Here is a 20,476-nt window from a genome sequence, read left to right on the forward strand (position 1 = left end):
AACAAAGAAACTTGGATTGGAATAGTATTGTGCTCCACGCCCTCTATTTGGTCTTCTCTGGAAGCCTCTGCCTCTACCTCTGTTGGAGGTACCTGAATTTGAATTACCTTGGTCGCTTGAACCAGAATCGGAGCGAGAAGATGAATAATTAGACCCGTATCTCTTTCCTTTAGAGTCGGTAACAGGAGCTATATAGGAGTCACTTGTATAGGCATAGGCTGATTCCATTGAAAAACGCGCCAGATCTTTCTTGAACTTGTCAACTTTGTTCAGCAGAATGTTATCTCGGTACTCTTTATTAGTTTTGTTGGTCTCATCCATATTCTTCTTGAATAACACAGGACGGCTGGCCGCATTGATTTGGCCCTCCAGTACTTGAATCTCGATAAGTATGGCGTCGCCTGCTTTCTTGGCGGTTTTAATGATCAATATAAGCCAATCGTGAGTGCAACGCCACGCGATTAGCGCCCAATCTCTCATAAATTCTTTATCAGTTAGAAAAAGTCGAGGTGTGGTAGTTACAATCAAACCTGACGGTGCACACTTACCATGTAGGTACTCATTCATTATCACTCCGTGTAGGGAAATACGGGAATGATTCTTCTTCAAATTCAACAGGGTTACCCAATCATCCTCTGTGGAGGTATTGGATGTCGAGGGTAGGTCATCTAGTATGCTAGGATTATTGGTGAGGATAGTATTCAGATCCTCGTCATCAAACGCAAGCCCACCGAAGTCAGCCATAGTCAGCAAACTACCACGGGCAGCAAGATAAACTGAGTGAGCGGATAGCAAAGCAACACTGGCTGTGTGGTGCTTAGAGATAAAAGACCCGCAGCCAAGGATGCTCAGTACAGAAAAACAACAACTTTCAGAGGAGGGTCAAAGGGACTATGTTTAACGACCATCCAAGTTAATACCCCTAATGAAACTACATAAACAACAAAGAAACTTGAAGGTCTAAATTGGCTGAGTAAAAAAGACTATCACCAACCGCGGCACACTGGGAGTGCAGTGCATCAGCTACCACATGATGGAGAGACACTTAAAACACTGATATAAGTCCTATCAGCCCACCCATGTGGCGGAGCCTCATCATGTAGGACATCTTGAACTAGGTCTGTGTCCCCAAGCCCTGATGTACTGGCTTTGTATCACTAGGCCATAGTTCAGAGGATAGAAGTGTCCTCACCACTGGCGGTGCTGATGTAATGCAGTGCAATGAAAGAAAAAGTGAGTGGTGTGTTTTAAAATGACGGTCAAGGCAAATGGAGAAATTTAATAATATTCACCTGGACGTCAGATTAAGAAAACAGTGTAAGAACAGTGTGATAAAATCACTGTCAACTTTGCTTGGTAATCATTCAGGCCAACATGTTTCTGCCGTAAGGTGGAAATTCACCGGCATTCATCAGGGCCAAGCTAACTAGTATGCTACTGCAAAATACACTATTGGAAGTGACAAAAACTCAAACGTGATTAGATGAAATCCAGCAGACAATATTTTGCCTGTGAGTAGTGACAAAATGGTCAAGAGGACCATCCTACCGTATCCTCTTAGTCGATGCGAATGTGGAGGATGTTATCCCTGTAACAATCAGAGAAAAATGTTTTGGTTTTTTTTGCCATATCAAAGTACAGTCATGAAAGTTAAGCTCACTTTAATAAAAAGCACAATGATGTGAAATTTGCAAACACAGAGATGTGCAACAACATGATAGTCAGGAGAACTCAGCTTTGCCAATCATTACTATGATAGCCACAATATTATAACTGCGCTGTAATAGTCGCCATCAGATAATCTGTGAATTTATAGAAAGTATTTTTAAATGGACTTACCCAACTATGTGTGGGAAGATAGCCTCACCTCACCCGGCAACGGCTCGGAGAATGAGGCCCCGCTCTAAACATATAAACAAGGACACTTTCAAAGGCATGATAAATGTCACAACCAATTTCTTTCTAAATGTTTTTTTAAAAAAAGGGAAAAATAGGTTTTAAAGAACTCTGTTTTCTAGGTTGCCCACAAAGCCCGCCGCGCAGTGGAGACCAAGGTGGTCACACTCAATGCTTAGAACTCTGAAAGCAATCCTCTAGCATGTCTAGAAAGGTTACTGCACCTATATAAAATATGATGCAATACCCTCTGCTATAAACGACAGCCTCTCTCAATAGCAGGCGTGTAAATGCTAATGGGGGCTCCTCTAAATCCTAGTGATTGTTTGGAAAAGGTCTACACTAAGGCTCTGAGTATCTGCTATTTGAGCTAGAAGTAATGAAAACGCTGATCAGTTAAAACAGCGCTACTGCTCCCAGAACCACCAAAATAACATTCAATACGTATAGCAAGCTTACCTATCCGTCGGTACCTCTCGGCGTAGTCCAAAGCCGAAGGGGAGGCGCCGACGGTAGGTATGGGCCGCGTCTTTATACCGACGCTGATTGGAGGAGTCTCACTCAAATGAGAATCAGCTGGTGGGGATATTGTATTCAATCGGCGTTCTCGCCGTGGGGGGACATCATGCGCCTGCGCGCACCATAGTCTGCTACTTCCTGATTGAGCGTGCGTGTCTTCCAAAACACGCATGCGCAACAGGTCTCCCTTTAGAAGCTTAGACACTACATGGCACACTAGTGCCGATAGACGGAAGTAAAGCTTGTTATGAACAAGCCTGTATCTGAACACAGCACCGTGTTCACTCTGAATACGGTCTATATTGGAATTTCAAAGCCGGTATGATCAATTTTTAGGTCTCGTGACCCATCAATGCGCATGCGCATTGAGAGAAGCGAGACTATAGGCGCTTAAACAAGGTTTACCCAAGGTTTGCCTAGACTGGCGATTTGGTGCTGTGCCCGCGCGCTTTTAGGTCAATGCGCAAGCGCATTGACCTAAAATGCGCGTGCACAGCATCAAATCGCCATCTGTTCCCCAGCAGCACTCCTCCCACTCCTTTGAAGTGAAGCTTAGCTTCACTTCAAAGGCCCCTGACGCTCTCCCCGCTCCGCCCCCTGCTGCGGCCGTGTCGCACTTCTCCTCCCCCCTCCCCACATTAATGCCCTCCTTTTGTCTCTCCTTATCCCTCTTACTTCACCTTTTTCTCTCCCCTTCCCTCTGCTTCGCCATCTCTTCTTTCCCTCTCGATTCCCCGTGTTTCCTCCTTTCCATATTTTTTCCGTTCTCTACTTCTCTCTGTCCCTTACCTCTGAGTTGTCCGCTCTCCCCTTTCTCTCACCGCACACCCCTTCCCTCCCTCCACTCGTCTGTTCTCTCCCTGCCCCCTTGTTTTTTTTTCCTCGCACAAATGTGAAAGCACTGTACAGCAGCAGAGAACAGGCTCCGCTTCCCTTGTGTCGTGTTTCCAGTGACTGCGGTAGTGTCCCTTACCTAATGAATGAGTGCTAAAATATTAATTGTGCACAAAATGCATCCCGGACGTTCCTATGGCAAACGACCAGAATTAACGGGCAAGGCAACAGGCTGTTATGCAGGCACATAAGTGTTTCATTATTAGCCAACAGTGTGAAGTCCAACATTATCAAGAGCAAAAATAGTATTTTACAGCATGCGGTGCACATATTCGCCGTAATATAAATAAAAGTGCTACATGAGAAAAAATATTTTAAGATACATCTTTACCAAATGTGCAGCTCACAATGTAATGTCCCAGTCCTGCTATATGCACGTGCACTCCTTTCTCCCTCTCTCCCGCTGCCTAGTCCTCCCACCCCCTCCCTCTCCAGCGCGCGCTCCACTCGCATCTGCCTGCTGCTCCCCCGCCCACCCCCCCACTCCCCCAACCAGCAATTCACACACAGCAACGCCACTCACACACGCAACGCAACTCATCGACGCAACGCCACTCACCCACGCAACCCCACTCACCCACGCAACCCCACTCACCCACGCAACGCCACTCACCCACGCAACGCCACTCACCCACGCAACGCCACTCACCCACGCAACGCCACTCACACACGCAACGCCACTCACCCACGCAACGCCACTCACCCACGCAACGCCACTCACCCACGCAACGCCACTCACCCACGCAACGCCACTCACCCACGCAACGCCACTCACCCACGCAACGCCACTCATCCACGCAACGCCACTCATCCACGCAACGCCACTCATCCACGCAACGCCACTCATCCACGCAACGCCACTCATCCACGCAACGCCACTCATCCATTTGCAAAACCAAAAGGTCAAACTCTTCTATTGCGAGACCTATTGCATTTTCAATGCTTGTTGTATTTAGTAACAGTGTGAAAGATACATCGAATACAGCCCTTCAAAAGTGCACTCCCAAAACGTAATGTGAATACACATGTCCAAACAATGCCTCGTTTTAAAGACACACATACAAGGACAGGTCAGTTGTTCAACCGCCGATCACAACTATACCTTAGTCACATTTGTTGACCACTGCTGCGTGTTAATTGTAGTGTACTTTTCTTGATACTTCTTATTATCAACTAGAGGCTATATGTCTTAAAAGTTCAAGAAAAGACTTCAGACTGAATGGTAGTGATTGGATGTATCCTAGCCCGGTCAGATGTTCAATCTTAATTTAATAAAATGACCACTGCTACAAGTTTATATAGTGTTGCTCGTCTTAATCCTTATGATGATCATCCAAAGGCTCTACATTTACGTGGTACTAATAAAAACTCCGGTGGAGACGTAATTGCTCAATGTGTCCAGATCTAGTCGGGCACATACCTATCCTAACTGTACAATGTTAGCACAGTGCTAGCTAGAATGTCTGGGGCTCAGCCGAGCCTCACAGAGACCGGACGGTAGATACAGCAGTACTACGACTCAAAGGGTCTACTATCATCTGTGAACACAGTGAGTCTGAAATAAGCTGATCTCATTTGAAGAAATTGCTTAATGTCATGAATTGAGTATCATTTCTAACCATCGAAACGCGTCGACGCTGCTTTTTACGCAATCGAGGGGAACAGCTCATCCTATAGATAAAAAATATTAAGTATATTTAGGATCAGCCAAGAAAAATGGTTTACCCTGATGTGCGTTTCTAATGAAAAAATATATTGTCTTTTTGTGTCTCTCTGTTATTCGCTTGTCAGTATATATTTCATGTAGCTTTGGTATAGAATTGTCCCTTTTTATTGCTTAACATAAGTTTACAGAATTGGTTTTTCTCCCCCTTTTTCTTGACGAGATATTACTCTATAATGTGCAAAACTATTTGATGTATTTGTAATATTGCAATTAGTTTTTTAATTGAACGTCAAATGTTTATTATGTCGTCTATGGTTTTATAAAAATAAAATACTAGTTTTTTACTTATTTCTTGTATGAATGTAGGCTCAATTGGGAATGTTTAAGTTCTAACACAGGGGCTGATACCATTGAGTCAGCACACAGAGCTGTTAGAAAGTGCAATCAACCACCAAGGGAAATCCATTTTTAACGCGATTGAAGCACAGACATATCCATGCCACCGGAAGGCCATAGATTGGAACAGATGCTGCATGGGGCGGCCTGGTCAACTTGTTACACAGTGTACTATGGGTCCATCCGGACGAAGGAGTGCTGCCTAGGTCTTCTCTTCTTTTTAGATTCTTGTTTATCTCTTTTGCGCGTCATTGCCAACTGTTTATCTTATCTTGGGTGTACAACACTCCCAGCATTTTTAAACGTACTTCATGAAGTCCTACAGGGTCCGAACTTCAGATTGTCCTGGGGGCATCATAGATCCAGGGTGGGAGCTTAAATCCACAAATTGTACTTTGATATGACATCATTCGTGCACAATACGTTTACGTGCGATAAAAATATGTACCGATGGCTGTATACTCCAAAATAAAAACAAGTTAAAAAAAACCTATTCTAACTGTTGAAATTTGGACTAACCATTATCCATGATATTATGACAAATGTGTTGTGCTAAAGCTGTATCATATGTTTACAAAACCCAACAAAAAGAACGGAAAAGAAAAAAATAAATCAGTGGTGGACACTGGCAAAAGGTGTTAAGATTGGTAACATACCTGATCCTTTTGCAGTATCTCATGATGTTGATGACATGGTTGTACAAAATAATATGGGTTTCTCTCACAATGTTAGTGGTCAGTGTCAAATTTCTAATAAATGAAAGACTTCCAGAACGATAAGTAAGCCAAGCAGGTTTCGCTCAAGAAGTTATGGAAAAGTTGTACTATTTTTAGGGTTTTCAATATCTGGTTGCTGTGGTGTGTTCGTACCAGTTCTACTCCGTTTGGTGTCACCGTATTTTTGTGAGCAGACAATATGTAATGCTGTGTTTGGTTGACAAGGGAAGATGTGTAATACATTACATGCAAGTTGGAGTATTCAGCCTTCGTGAACTCTCAGCACTGTGTATTCTGTGTTAGAATGTTATGATGCGGTGCCCATGGAATGTTGGGTTTATTGAGTTGGCATATGAACTGTAGCTGTAACTGTGCTGGCAGCTGAGGGGTCCTTGCGTGTTCGCTGTCCTATACGTGTAGCTCATAAGTAATAATAAACTTACCCCACTTTGCCCACGCACGAGCGCGTAAAAAGTCCAGAGCGATTCCAAGAGGTGTAAAAACTTTATTGTATAGTTAGTAAAAACCATTACAAATTTTAAAAAAACATGTATTAATAGCATCAGTTTAGAACTAGTCAATATGCATTCATAGTTTAGACTTCGCAATATTAATAAACTACATTTTATCAAAGAACGTCCAGTGCCTAGTCAATTTGATTTTATGATGTCCATTAACTAGTTGTGGAACGGTGAGTTTGACTCATCTTCCTCCACTGTATCCATTGACTGGCAAGGAAGAATGGCGGGTGCAACTTCTTGCATGACAGTGAATCTTAATTTTCAGCTTTATGCAGCGACACCCCTTTTGCTCTCAAACCTCATGACAAATTTAACTGATCTGCAGATAAATTGTGGATCTGCTGCACACAGGACTTGCATAACGGCGTAACGACAGGTACTTATTCCATGTTCAATAAACTTTGCCTTAAGCCAGTGCCGTCGTAGTGCCGTCGTTCCTGATCCAGTGCAGGACAGATGCAAAGTAGATGGATGAAGTCTTGTTTTGCATTGCCACATAGATCACACTCCTTGGTGTCAGGTTTCCTCCAGTCCGGTTAATCTGCGTTTGTCGGCAGGTTACCCATCCTTAGGTTGAGGTATTTCGATTTGACATATGAAGAAAAGGAAAGCCCAAGACATGCTGCGGGTTTGAGCATGTTGTATGATTGAATTAGCATCCAGGCATGTGCTCGGTGACTGAAGATCGACTTATCGTTGACCAGCGAGTGCCTATTTGCAGCTTTTTTAACAACTAGCTTGAATGATGGTACCGGTAGCTCAGTTTGCCACAAACATGCAAGTTCAGTAGCCTCGAGGGACAGTTTTAGATACTTGGCATACTGAGAGTTGGGATTATTTAGCATTGCTTCCCACGTGGCAATGTTGATTCCAAGAGGTAGTTTTACTAGGGCAGCGCATGCGCTGCTTTAGGCTCGACCTGAAAAACACTTGTATCCTCTTTCTGGATGTTGAAAATCCGATCTGTTATGGGGCTTACTTCTTCAAAAGTATATTGCTATGGGCATATCTACAAGGAAGCCCAAGAAATCTTCAGAAATGACGATCGTAATTAAATGCCAAAAACAATGAAAGAATCTCTCAAACTATTTATATGCTCAACATTTCTGAAGGTATAAAAAAGCAAGTTAATTGAAAACTGCACTGTCCCTACTCCTCGCGAAAGCATTTTTCCTCAGTCTTATTTTACCTGTCTTGGTGTTAATGCCTGCAACTGATCTACCAATGGAACAGATTAGTCGCTCAAGCAGTGCCAGTTGTGTTTATCGCCTACAGTGCTATTTAATACTTTCCTCCGCTGCTTTGGTCCAGTCATTTTTACTTCCTTTAAACACTAAACTTGCTCGCCATTTGTAAATTCAGGCAGAACATCTGCTTATGGTTATTGAAATGGTCAAACTCTGCAGGGAAATCAAGAAATTTGGTTCACTGGAAGAAAGAAGCAGATCTCGCCTATCTGACCTATTGGTTTGACCAAAGGTTTTTAGCCACGCAGCACAGCCTCCTCAATGACGTGCAGCACGGCTAAAGTTATTTTTTTAAACCAACCTTTGACGGATCATTTAGTACACGCGCACCATGCATGTGTGCGCTGACAAAATGACGCTGGTGCTTAGCATAGAGTGCTGTGGCATGGAGTGTAACGGCGTAAAGTGGTATAGAGTGCAGTGGTGCAGAGTAGAGTGGCGGTGAGTGCAGTGTTGCAGAGTGGGGTGGAGTTGTGCAGAGTACATTGAAGTGGACTGTAGTGGTGTAGAGCACAGTGACGTAGAGTGCACTGGCGCAGGGTAGAGAGGCATAGAGTGAAGTAGACTACAGAGTAAAGTGCAGTGCCGTAGAGTGCAGTATTGAGAAGTGGCATAGAGTAGAGTTGTGCAGAGCAGATTAGGGTGGTAGAATGGAGTGGCGCAGTTGAGTGATGTAAAGTGGAGTGGTGCAGGGTAGAGTGGCATAGATTGGAGTATGCATGGTGTGGTAGCACGCTGTCATTATAGACAACACATTTTCAATTGAAATGACCATTACATTTGCACAGACATACACTTTTGCTAATAAAACTATACAGCACACAAGCAAAGTGTGGAAAAGGCATCATCTAAAGTTTTGATCATAAAAAAATATTTGCTTCCAACACACTTCAAAATGAACACTTATTAACAAAAAAGTGGTTAATGTGTTTGTTCATAATTGGGATATAGTCTGAAATACTTGCACAGTTCATTCAAATGTTGAGTGCTAGAAAGAAAATAAATCACCTTGGGCAGTCTAAAACCAAACCCGCAAATAGAAAGCCAGAAAATGTGAGTACCAAACCAAAAGGCCAATGGTAAGCAATGGCTGGAATTAATTCCCACTGAAGCTTTCTTTATTGCCCCAAGATGTCTTTAGCAAACTAGACAATTACCCCGTCTGGTAGGCTTCGACCTAAAGAGTAGGGCTTGAAAAACAAGCAGTGGAAGCAGTAATGCCAGTCAATCAAAGGAGATTGTAAAAGGAAATGCTCCATCGAAGGGACAAACAAAAGATTGATAAGCTGGGACACCAAAAAGAATTTGGCAAATAAGAGTGACAAGGAAGCCAGCCAATGGCCATCAATGGGTGGGCTCCAAGTCACTATGTTCTTGTTAATCCTCAATACGCATTGTAACGGACAGAGCATGTGTTGCCTTATGTGGGCTAGACCTAAAAATGAGCAACATGGATTTGGTCTGCTCCTAGTATTTAGTAACCACTGCACTTACTTTCATTACATGCATGCTCTTAAACTTTCGCATAGTCACATTTTAAAGTAGACATGAAAGCTCAAGTACAATAAAACATTGTAATGGGATGTACGAAAGTTAAGTCACTTAACCATGTTACCAGTTGGTGATTGAATGTATGTGAAGATTGTTCTTCCCACTAAATGTGCATCAATTAATACATCAGTTACAATTCCACATACCTCACCCAAGCACCTTACTTAATAGATCTCCAAAAGGATTTAGCAGTCTAAATACACCTCTGTGATACGTCGTAAGTGCTGCCAAAAACAATATGAAGTGCTGAAATCATGTTCCTAAAACAGTGATCGCAACAGGAAGGTACCCTATAAGGGAAGTCTTCAAGCACAGTGACGGTTCCTCCGCAATGGCGTCGCCCCACTGCCTGGCTCAGAGCCAGCAAATGTAAATTAAGAAGATGTTCTTATATCGTTTTAATTTACATTTGCCAGCACTTAGCCAGAGCTGTTGGGAGGGACGGGCTGAGGTATGGGAGGGAGGGGGGAGGGGGAGGAGGAAGGACTGCTAGTGCACTCCATTCCCTAAGTGCACATATGTGGTTTGGCCGGCTGTCTCAAAATACACATGCACACTTAGGTTTTCTCCATCCCAGCTGCATTGAGCAGGAGGGTTGTAGAAACCCCACAGACACTCTGGTCGGAGCAGGGCACCTTTTCTGCGTGTTCAGAACAATCCACGTGGTGATTGGACAGGGAGTCTGTCTCAGAGGCTGCTGGGACCAGCACAAAGGAAGATGAGCGGCTAGCGGCAAAAGGTACGTTTTTAAAAATATTTTCAAAATACCCACGCCCGACCCCACTACACTTTGTTTATGGCGACCGCCGCTGTTAAAGCAGCTCCAACTGCAGCTTGTGTGGTGTTAAGCAAAAGAACATACACGTGAAGGGAGAAGAAAAGTAAGTGTAAGAGGTTAAAACATAAAATGTTAAAAAGATCATGAAACCAGATAGCTCACTCCCATCAGCAGTCACAACTATCAGCACTGCCATTAAATAGAAACTGCTTCATGCATATAGGTCAACTTCAGAAATGAACACCTTACAACAGAACCAATTCCATCTATGCTACACAGGATCTGTAATTAATATTTCATAAGCCTCAGGAAGAGCTTCACAAAAGGTACAGCTAGCACAAGGTAGGAAACTCAATCACTGTAACCATACCAGATGAGAGGGAATTACTTTCCCTGGCTGCTCAGACACAAAGAAAGGCGATAACACTATATTCCAACAACAAGCTGATCCTGGAAACTCTTCCAATAGATGCCAAGCTTTCAAAACTGAGGACTTTAAAGTTTCCGTTCATGTCAAAGGCAGCATTCAAAGGTGAGCGACTATTTAAAAGAAAACAGTTACTGATGGGTAGTATGGCTGGCACAGTGTGTACTCCAGAAGCCATTTAAAAAATTTAAATAACAGAACATGCAAATAACTAATACAAATATTACAAATCCTAAGCATTTGTGCAGCAATTTAGTGGCAACTTAAGAACGTTATCTTTACAGATCAGAGTCTGCTCCTGTGGCAAATAAAACAAACATAACAAGCATTTGCAATGCAATCAACCTGGCCTTTGGGACCTTATATGCATATAGCTATGCATCACATTAGCCTGGGTGCTGAAACATCTACAGCTCTTTAACATGGAGGGAAAGTAAGCACCAAACTGCATGGCACGCCAGGTATGGGAACATATGGAGAGAATATTGCCTTTCAGCTGGAATTGGTATAGTCCAACGCTTATTTTTTAATATAAAATCAGGGCCTTCGGTGGTCATATCACTGAAAATACAAGATTTGAAAAAAATATTGTCTACGGGTGCTCATGGAAGACCATTTCTATGGACTATAATCTGGAATATGCTAAAGTGATTCTGGTATTTTACAGACCTCTGCTGGTCGTTTTCTATCAAAAAAGTTAAATAGAGGCAGTTGAACAGAAAAACAAGTCCCTATGCGGAAGCAGACATGTCCTAGGGCTGATCTCCAGAGCCCACAAAGTACATAAAATATATACTAAAGTATATACACAAGAGATCTCGAATGATCAACCTAACAAGCATTGACATAGCCAATAGGTCTCGCTTTTGGGCCCTTATAAGTATTTAGTTATGCAGCACATTATCCTTGGTTCAACATCATCAACTGTTGCATGGGTAAACACTTATATGGTCCCAAAGGCGAGACTTATTTGCTATGCCAATGCTAGTTATGTTAGAAGACACTATGTAAAGCATATCTGAGTAATATCTCTGGAAGTACACTTCCGTTTGTTTTGGTTTCTTACGATAAATAGTATAGACTGGACGCTGACCTATACCAAAGGCAATAACCTAATTTAATTTGCATCTGAAATGAAGCATCACACCACGTGATCGCCTGCTCAACCACACTTACCCCTGGAGAATTAAGGAAACTGAGGGAGCCTTCACTAACCTTTAGGAGCAGATAGAACAAGGACAGCAAGGTGTTCAATGAACTACAGGAAATGGCTGCCTAAAAGTGACAAAATAATCAGCAAGGAAGAAAGATAGAGGGACACCTCTATGGGTGTCAGTGCAGGGGCTGAAAGTTTAGAAAGAAGGGAAACAAATGGGCGAGAAAGAGAGAGAAAGGAGATAAAATCGTGTGAGAGAAAGGAGATAAAATCAGGTGAGGGAGAAGGGAGTGACAGTGATTTGAACATGGAAGGAGCTGAGAGATATAACGAAAAGGATATAAGTGACAAAGGAGCGAGGTTATTTTTTTATTAACAAGTCGTGTTCGTTACTTTAAATAGCAAGTGCAAAACATGAGAAGTAGAGAAATCGCGAGGGAGTGTCCTTCAACAGGATTTAACCACAGAGCTTGGTACCTCGTTATTTACACACACAAACATTTTGAAAATCACACTTCAAGCGCCAAATGGTTAAATGTTAGCATAACTATAGGTCATCACCAAGATTTATATGGTAGCCTGCGAGTACCATATAAAAGAAACGCCATCACTCCACATTCTTTGATAAAATGTTCTCTGTTACTTCGTCCGTTAGCAATGCCATTCTATGTAGCATAAAGGAACTGGGCAAATGTATGAATGAGTTGATTCTTGTTGCAGATGCAGCAGCTCACTGTGTGTCCAGTCTGTATCTCATGAGCTTGATCTGTGGGCGGAGTGCCTACTGCACCAATCTGTGCGTGTGATCTACGTCTCGTCTTCACAAAGGTGAAGGTCTGAAGAAATTTGGAACTGTACAGGTTTAAAAATCTTGCAGGTGGTGGATTCTCTTTCTGAATGTTTTGCCCATAAAGGAAGTGATGCACTGTAAGATCAGATGACCTCCCCTAGGTCATTTAATTTAAGTCCAGTTTACAACAAAGGTCTAGAACTGCTGACTCCAAATTTATCAACACAAAGTGTGCAGTCTATCAGTTTTCTTGTACTACTGCACAGGATTTGAATATCGTTTTTCAATAAAACTCAACACTCCTAGACCATTTATGTAAAAGAAAGGAGAACAAACTAGGTTTGTTTCCTAATGGCATTAGCGAATCTTACTATGGGTCTCAGTCATGTTTCCAAAACTCAGAAAGACACATTCAGGATACACAAAAGATCCTCAGATATGATATAGATTGCATGTGAATGCAGCCAAATGCATCGGAACACAACCTTGCAAATTTGCTGTTTGCCAGTGATGGAAATGAAATGTCACAACCAGTTTTCTCCACTGAATTGCATTTATTTTGCCCCTTTAAAAGCAGAACCGTTGTCACACAGAGTGCGCTGCAGGGTGGGGGGCATTACCCCGTGAGCAGTCTTCAAGGATATTCAGTCAAAAGGATTGCCTGTAAGCTTGATATCATTATGTTGGCCATCTGTAGGGCTGTAAAAACAAGTGTGAACAGTACACAAGCCCCCGAGACAACAATGGTGGGTTCCTTGGGATAAAACAAAGAGACAAAGAACACAATCTGCTGCTGTAAATGCGTGCCACAGACCTTGAGGATGAATCCACGGACAGCTAGCTAGCTGCATGTCACATGACGTTTGAGAGGTGTTAGAGTGTGCATACTGCTTTATGTGGGGGATGCTACCCGAGAGGGAGGCGGCTCTCCAGCATGAGCTAGATAAGGCTTGTTACAAGAGGCCTTGCGAAAAAAAATACAAAGCGGAGCCCATTGCGGAGGTGCGCTATATAAAGAAAAGCATTTGTAAAGTAACAAAAATACGAGCAAAACAGTAAAGTAACAAAAAACCAAGCAAAATACCAGTAGCCTGGGAGGGGTGGTGGGGTCCTGCGAGCAGTGTTGTGGGAGGGGTAAGTGGGAGGCACGGGAGATTAAGGGGCATGAAGCAACTGAAGCAGTGTTGTGGGAGTGGTGAAGGAAGAGAAACGGAGATAAAGCGACTCAACAAAGTTTCATTTCACAAGTAAACCGAAGTCAACGAGCAAAGAGGCAGGCCAAATTAAAATAAGTAACCTAAGACGAGAACGCAGCTTGCCCTCGCCGCTGCTGCGTGCTCAATTTATTTGTTAAAAACAAGCCGGTAATGTTGGTTTAAATAAGACGCGCAAACGCAAAAGAGAGTTGTGCGTGCGCAAAAGTGGAACGCGAAAGTGAAACTGATCGCGGTCCAGGTGGCGCGTCGGGCGGTGAAAGCTGGCGGGTGCGCCCGTGCACGCACACGTAACTGCAAGCGCTAGGCCAGCAAAAGCATGGGGTAGCACTTCAAAAACCCCACTTACTAAATGTCTAGCAGAGCAGCGAATGCGCTGGCTCAGGCAAGACCTAAAAAGGACAAAGTATGAGTAGACCCTGAAAGTAATTCCTAAACTCCAACAGTATGATTATAAGACGTTTATTTTACTTTAATAAAAAAAAAATTTTTTAAACAATTGCACTTGAGCGAAGGGGAAGGAAGGCTGACTAACTCCAAAGTAGCTCCTCAAGTCAATAGCACATTCACTGACCCACATGGTCAGGTTACACTGAAGAGATGGATCTTGTTTGCTCGACTTTAGAACAGGTCTTCAAACTGGGGGAAGCACCACTAGTGGGGCGGTCTGAACTGATCTCAGTAGTAAGCAAATTTATATAGACCATAGTCTAACAAAAATGCTAAATACTTACAATTATGTAATACCATTAAAATTATGATAAGAATATCAATCTACGTAACATTTTGTGTTTAAAATACACTTACAACTATTTACTGCTAATAAAAATCTTCCTATTGCACGTTACACATACACTAATATTGATACACACATATATATACACACACACACAGTGTGTATGTATATATATATATATATATATATATATATATATATTATCCAACTCCCTTACACGAAGGAAAAAAGTTCGCTCTCACAGAAGATATCTTTCCCAGCTATTCTTTTATTCGTCAAATTGCAGCATTCCAAGTACAAAACCAACGCGTTTCGCAACCCACCGGTCGCTTGTTCTTACCGTGAACAAGCGACCGGTGGGTTGCGAAACGCGTTGGTTTTGTACTTGGAATGCTGTAATTTGACGAATAAAAGAATAACTGGGAAAGATATCTTCTGTGAGTGCGAACTTTTTTCCTTCGTGTAAGGGAGTTGGATAATATAACCAAAAGCAGGGCTCTGCTTAGCAGTTCGGCACCGGTGAATGGAGCGCCATTGGATTACAGAAACTTTGAGCCAAGCTGTGGAATATATATATATACATATATACATACACACACACACACACACACACACACACACATACATACATACATATACACAAATATACACACAACCTCAAATTAAAAAATGAACACCCAATGCATGGCATGTGTAGTAGCATCACCACGGAGCTCGGTGCAATCACTAAGCCGCAGGCGGAACCAGGTAATGGGAAATCGTACCCGTTTTGTATTTGTGTTATTTTATTTGTCATACAGTTATTCCCTGTTTTTAATTCTCCTCACCGCATTGCTGCATTTAAACTGTTCCCCTCACCGCTGTTTAGCGGGCCGGACCCTCGCGCCGAGTCATCGGTGGGCGCCATCTTGGATAGGGACAAGGTTAGTTTGCAGCGACCCGCGCTCTAGCAGTCAGGTGGACTGGCTAGAGACAGTTCGTCGGCTCATACTATTTAAGGGACACAGTTAGGAGCTCTCCCTCTTGCTGGTCCCGCCTTTCAGCGCTTGTACTCGCGCTACTTGTATTTTAACTTGACCCATTTTGTATTTGTGTTATTTTATTTGTCATACAGTTATTCCCTGTTTTTAATTCTCCTCACCGCATTGCTGCATTTAAACTGTTCCCCTCACCGCTGTTTAGCGGGCCGGACCCTCGCGCCGAGTCATCGGTGGGCGCCATCTTGGATAGGGACAAGGTTAGTTTGCAGCGACCCGCGCTCTAGCAGTCAGGTGGACTGGCTAAGAGCCCTATATCTATCAGTACCTATGGCGCGCAGCGTGTGCGCGCAGCGTGTCCGCCGCAGCCACGCCAGAGTCACGCCAGAGTCCAGCCCGTCTGCGCCCGTCCGCGCTGAGGACGGGCTGGACGGCTGGACCTATAGGTCGGACATAGTGGGGCACGGTGTATTGAAATATTCTTTACAGGATATCTTACGCCTTCGACCTATCACTGCACCATGCTTCCATAGAATCACTCCTGAAGACCTCCCCGTGTTCAAGGGATGTGGGTGCTTCCAGATAGACCCGTCCGGCGTGAATTCTGCCCCTCCCGTCCCCCCCTCGGGAGCCTTGCTCGCTAGTAGCTCCTAGTGAACTGAGCGTAAATTGCCTGCTCCTTAATGCGCGCTCACTCATTAAAAACAACATTGTTTTTAAGGAGCTTGTTTTGGAGAAGAACCCGACATGGGTTTTTATTACGGAAACGTGGGCCAAGGACTCATCGGGTCCAGACCTCATCGAAGCAGTCCCAGATGGGTATTGCTTGACTCGGCAGGACAGAATAGGCCGGGTCGGTGGTGGATTAGCTATCCTGCATAGAGACAGTTTTCAATGTCATACTATGCCTTTATCTGACCCCAAGGATGCTATCCAGGTGTTGTATTTTTCATTACATGACTCCTATATCTCTCCATTTAACGGGATTCTGGTCTATCGTCCGCCCGGTCCTAGAGCAGATTTTAGCTTAAAACTGCTTCAGTTCCTGGAGCCCTACTTTGGCCGTGAGAATCTAACGATTCTGGGTGATTTTAATTTTCACTTAGAGTTATTGGAGTCCCATGACACCTCCGCGTTGCTGGAAGCACTGACAGCATGTGGACTCACCCAACTGGTGAAAGGACCCACCCACCGAGCTGGTCATACGCTCGATGGGATTTTCTCTAACGATCAGAGACTGTCAGTAACGGATCCTTTCTCCCTTTCCTGGTCAGACCACCTGGCCGTTCCTTTCAACGTGGCCCTCCTTAGCCACGAAATTCTCAGGAAAGTTCCGAGTACTTTTGAAGTACGTAGGAATCTTAAAAACATCGGGGAACACTCCTTTGACCCGTGGATTCCTAGTTTGTCTTCTATTCGGGAGATGGATCCCTCTTCGGCGGTGCCGCATTATGATAACATTCTTACAGAGGCCTTGGACGAACTGGCGTCGGCTCGGTCCTGCTATTCAGCCAGGAAAAGACCATCAGCCCCTTGGTTCTCTGAACAACTCAGACTCCTTAGACAGGAAGTAAGGAGACAGGAGCGTCGATGGCATGCCAGTTGGGATCTCAAAGACAGGGAAGCTCATAAAACCCTGCTTAAGAGATATAAGTTGGAAGTCATCGGGACCAAACAAGACTACTTTGTGGCCCTGACTTCCTCCCTTTCATCTCCCAAAGAGCTCTTCAGGATCGTGGACTCTCTCACATCTCTTCAGGTCCCCGATCCTGTCATTCCATCTCAGGAGCTCTGCAATGACATAGCTCTCTTCTTTCAGTCCAAAATATCGGACATCTATACTTCCCTGGAGTCACAGAGGCTTTCAACGGCTGAGCCACCGGCTACTGTGGTCCCGGATGTCTCCTCAGCGGAGCTTCCCTTGGCCGGCTATCTGGAATCTTTTCCTCCGCTCTCCCTACAAGATCTTGATACGCTGCTTGAGAAAACGAAGTCAGGGTCTCCGCTAGATGCTTGCCCTCTTAAGATCATGAAGCAGTGTAGAGGATCTCTTTTACCCCCTTTACTTGAGATCATGAATGGGGCAATGAGGGAGGGTGTCTTTCCACAGCAGTGGAAAAATGCTGTGGTAAAACCTCTTCTTAAGAAACCCTCCCTAGATCCCGGGGTATTAAAAAACTTCCGCCCCATCTCACTGCTGCCGGCCCCTGCAAAGATGCTTGAGTCCCATCTAAATGGGCATCTAGCTGCCTTTGTGGAGAATTCGGGCTGCCTGGACCCTGCCCAGCATGGTTTCAGGAGGGAACATAGCACCGAGTCTGCCCTCACCCTGGTGCTCGATTCCATCCGTATGAGTGTGGATGAGGGTCGGACATCCCTCCTGATCCTCCTGGACCTCACGGCTGCCTTCGATACCCTATCTCCCCGTGTCTTAACATCCCGACTGGGTGAGATTGGGGCCTGGGGGGCAGCCCTGGGGTTGCTCTCCTCTTTTCTCTATCATAGAGAGCAGAGGGTAATGCTGGGAAAATTTCTATCTCCATCCCTGTCTGTGCAATGTGGGGTCCCTCAAGGGTCGGCGCTTAGTCCCACCCTTTTTAACATCTATGTGACCCCCCTTGCCAGACTTATTAGATCTTTTGGGATGGAGGTAGTTCCCTACGCGGATGACACCCAGATCCTCGTGTCTCTCTCCCAGTCAACTGAGCTGACAGCCTCCAGATTTAGATCTTGCATGGAGGCTGTCGGCCAGTGGATGATTTACAACTCACTGAAATTGAATGGGGAGAAGACGGAGGTGATGGTGTTCGGCGGAAGGGAAGACATTTGGTCCATGGAGTGGTGGCCTGACTCGTTGGGTTCCTGCCCTAAACCTACCTCCTCGGCTAAAAATCTCGGGGTGATGATTGACCCTATTCTTGATATGTGCCAACAGGTCAACAGGACGGTATCTACCTGTTGGGGTATAATCTACGTTCTTAGGAAAATTAGGAACTACCTTTCCCTGCAGGCAAGAAGGCAACTTGCTGTCGCCCTTCTGGGTTCTCGTCTGGACTACTGCAATGCGCTGTATGCTGGACTGAATAAGAGTCAGCTGCAGCGCTTGCAGGTAGTCCAGAATGCGGCAGCCAGATTTGTCCTCGATCTTCCCCGACGCTCTTCGGCCACGCTGGCCAGGAAGCAGCTTCATTGGCTTCCGATAAAGGAGCGGATAGTCTTTAAGTCCATGTGTATGGTCTATAAGGCCTTGGCGAAAAGTAGCCCTACAGGCATTGGATCCATCCTGACCTACTACAATCCTGGCAGGAACCTCCGCTCCTCCAATCATCTTTTTCTCCACATCCCTCGCATTCGGAAAGCCAGATGGGGTGGTAGGGCTTTTTCCCTTTTGGCTACCAAATGGTGGAACGATCTTCCATTAGAGCTCAGGTCCCTCCTCTCCCTTCAGACCTTCAGAGCTGCCCTCAAAACACGCCTTTTTGTACAAGCGTATGAGTAGTTGTGCCCTGCTTTTTGATCTTTTTGTTAGGCGCCTTGACACCTTCGGGTTTTAGTTTGCGCGTTACAAGATGCATAATAAATGAATAAATAAAATCAAAGAGGCGGGATATCGGGGAGGTCTGCAAAGCAAAGGTATTGGCTGTCCCAGAGCAGCCGCTGCTGGAGTGAAGGGAAGGAAGAAAGCTGAGCCTGCGAGCCGCTGCCAAGATGGCGGCTTGAGCTTCCGACCCAGGGGAAGCCCTGTACTTCACTGAACTGCTCGTCAAAGCACAGTGGATCGCTGGACCATCCTGGAGTGAGGAGTTGGAGGAGCGCTGCAGACACCTATGGGGCGTGGGTGGCGTTTTGAAGAGGTAAGCGATGCCCGGGATAGCGAGTATAGAAGCCCGACGACAAAGGTAGGAGTCGGGTGAGATCCACTCTAAAGCGGCCCGATATCTCTGCAGCAGTAGGAGCCTGCAGTGCATGGAGGCCGTGACGACCATATGCCTGGCCCGCAACCGACGACGGCAGAGAACGCACCTTTTTTTAGCCAGGCACGATCCACGGTCCTACGGACTGTAGACAGAGGCGCGCGTCCACCATAGAAGTTTGGGGCAGAGGTCTCTATTGCTCTGCGGACCTGTTGGGTGTGTTGCCCTTGCCTGGGGGTGCCAGAGGCCTGGGTGCCTACTCCCCTGCATGCTGCTTGTTGATTTTCACATAGAGGTCCGTTTCTTCCTCGTTTGCCAGGACTCGGGAGTGGGGAGTGGGGACCCTGCTTCTCTGCATATATGGGGCCTAGCAGCTGGACAAAGGAGAGTACGGTCTGGCAAGAGACTTTTGAACTGAGTGGGCATGTCTGCGATCTTGGGGACTCACTACCCTTGCCTTTGTTTCTCCACGCTTCTCATGATGCAGTGACCATGACTGCACTGTGCTGCGAGGCAAATTAGACCCTTTTATTGGGGAGTTGCTCTCAAAGACTCCTGCCAAGAAAGCAGAACACGAAAAAGACTGCAGCCCACCTTCACTGTCCCCCTCACAATCCTCACAAGCTACCAGCATGGGAGATGAGGACCCAGTTACCCGAAGCTTCATGGCATCCCTCTTCCACAATCTAAGAGTCGATACCGCGAATCTGCGCCAAGAGGTGTCCTGTGAAGTTAAAGAAATCTGCAAGGACATGAACAACCTGGGGAAGCGAGTAGAAATGTTGGAACAGAGAGCTGATGCAGGAAAGGAGGAGCTGAAAGTTTGCTCAGCCAGATTCTCGAGCTCCAGGACCAGAACACAGCTCTCAATTACTATTTGGAGGAATTGCAAAACAGATCCCACGGATCTAACATCCGCATTAAAGGAGTTCTGTTGCAGGTAAACTGGAGGATTACATAATCTTTCGTTATATAGTACCTGGCCTAGCCGACAAGGACGTGATCTTTGACCCCACGCACACATCGGGCTGGCTGTCTGTCTGGGCAACCTGGGTCCTTGCAGGACATTCCAACATGT

At 45.0% G+C, this 20,476-nt stretch overlaps 1 protein-coding gene across 2 annotated transcripts in view; it reads right to left on the reverse strand.

Moving 5' to 3' along the window:
- The window catches only part of LOC144784285 (calcium-regulated heat stable protein 1-like), a 159,098-nt gene that overhangs the window by 131,573 nt on the left and 7,049 nt on the right, over window positions 1-20,476 (reverse strand). Inside the window, exon 1 of one of the 2 annotated variants that reach the window (XM_078662969.1) lies at window positions 1,549-1,569. The exons of the other annotated variant lie outside the window; for it this stretch is intronic. The gene's annotated coding sequence lies outside the window, so the exon portion shown is untranslated. Of the gene's footprint in view, window positions 1-1,548; window positions 1,570-20,476 lie in introns of those variants that run through there. 2 annotated transcript variants of the gene reach the window in all.

The sequence above is a fragment of the Lissotriton helveticus genome, chromosome 10 (genome assembly GCF_964261635.1).
Source record: "Lissotriton helveticus chromosome 10, aLisHel1.1, whole genome shotgun sequence".
In the NCBI taxonomy this organism is placed as follows: Eukaryota; Metazoa; Chordata; class Amphibia; order Caudata; family Salamandridae; genus Lissotriton; species Lissotriton helveticus.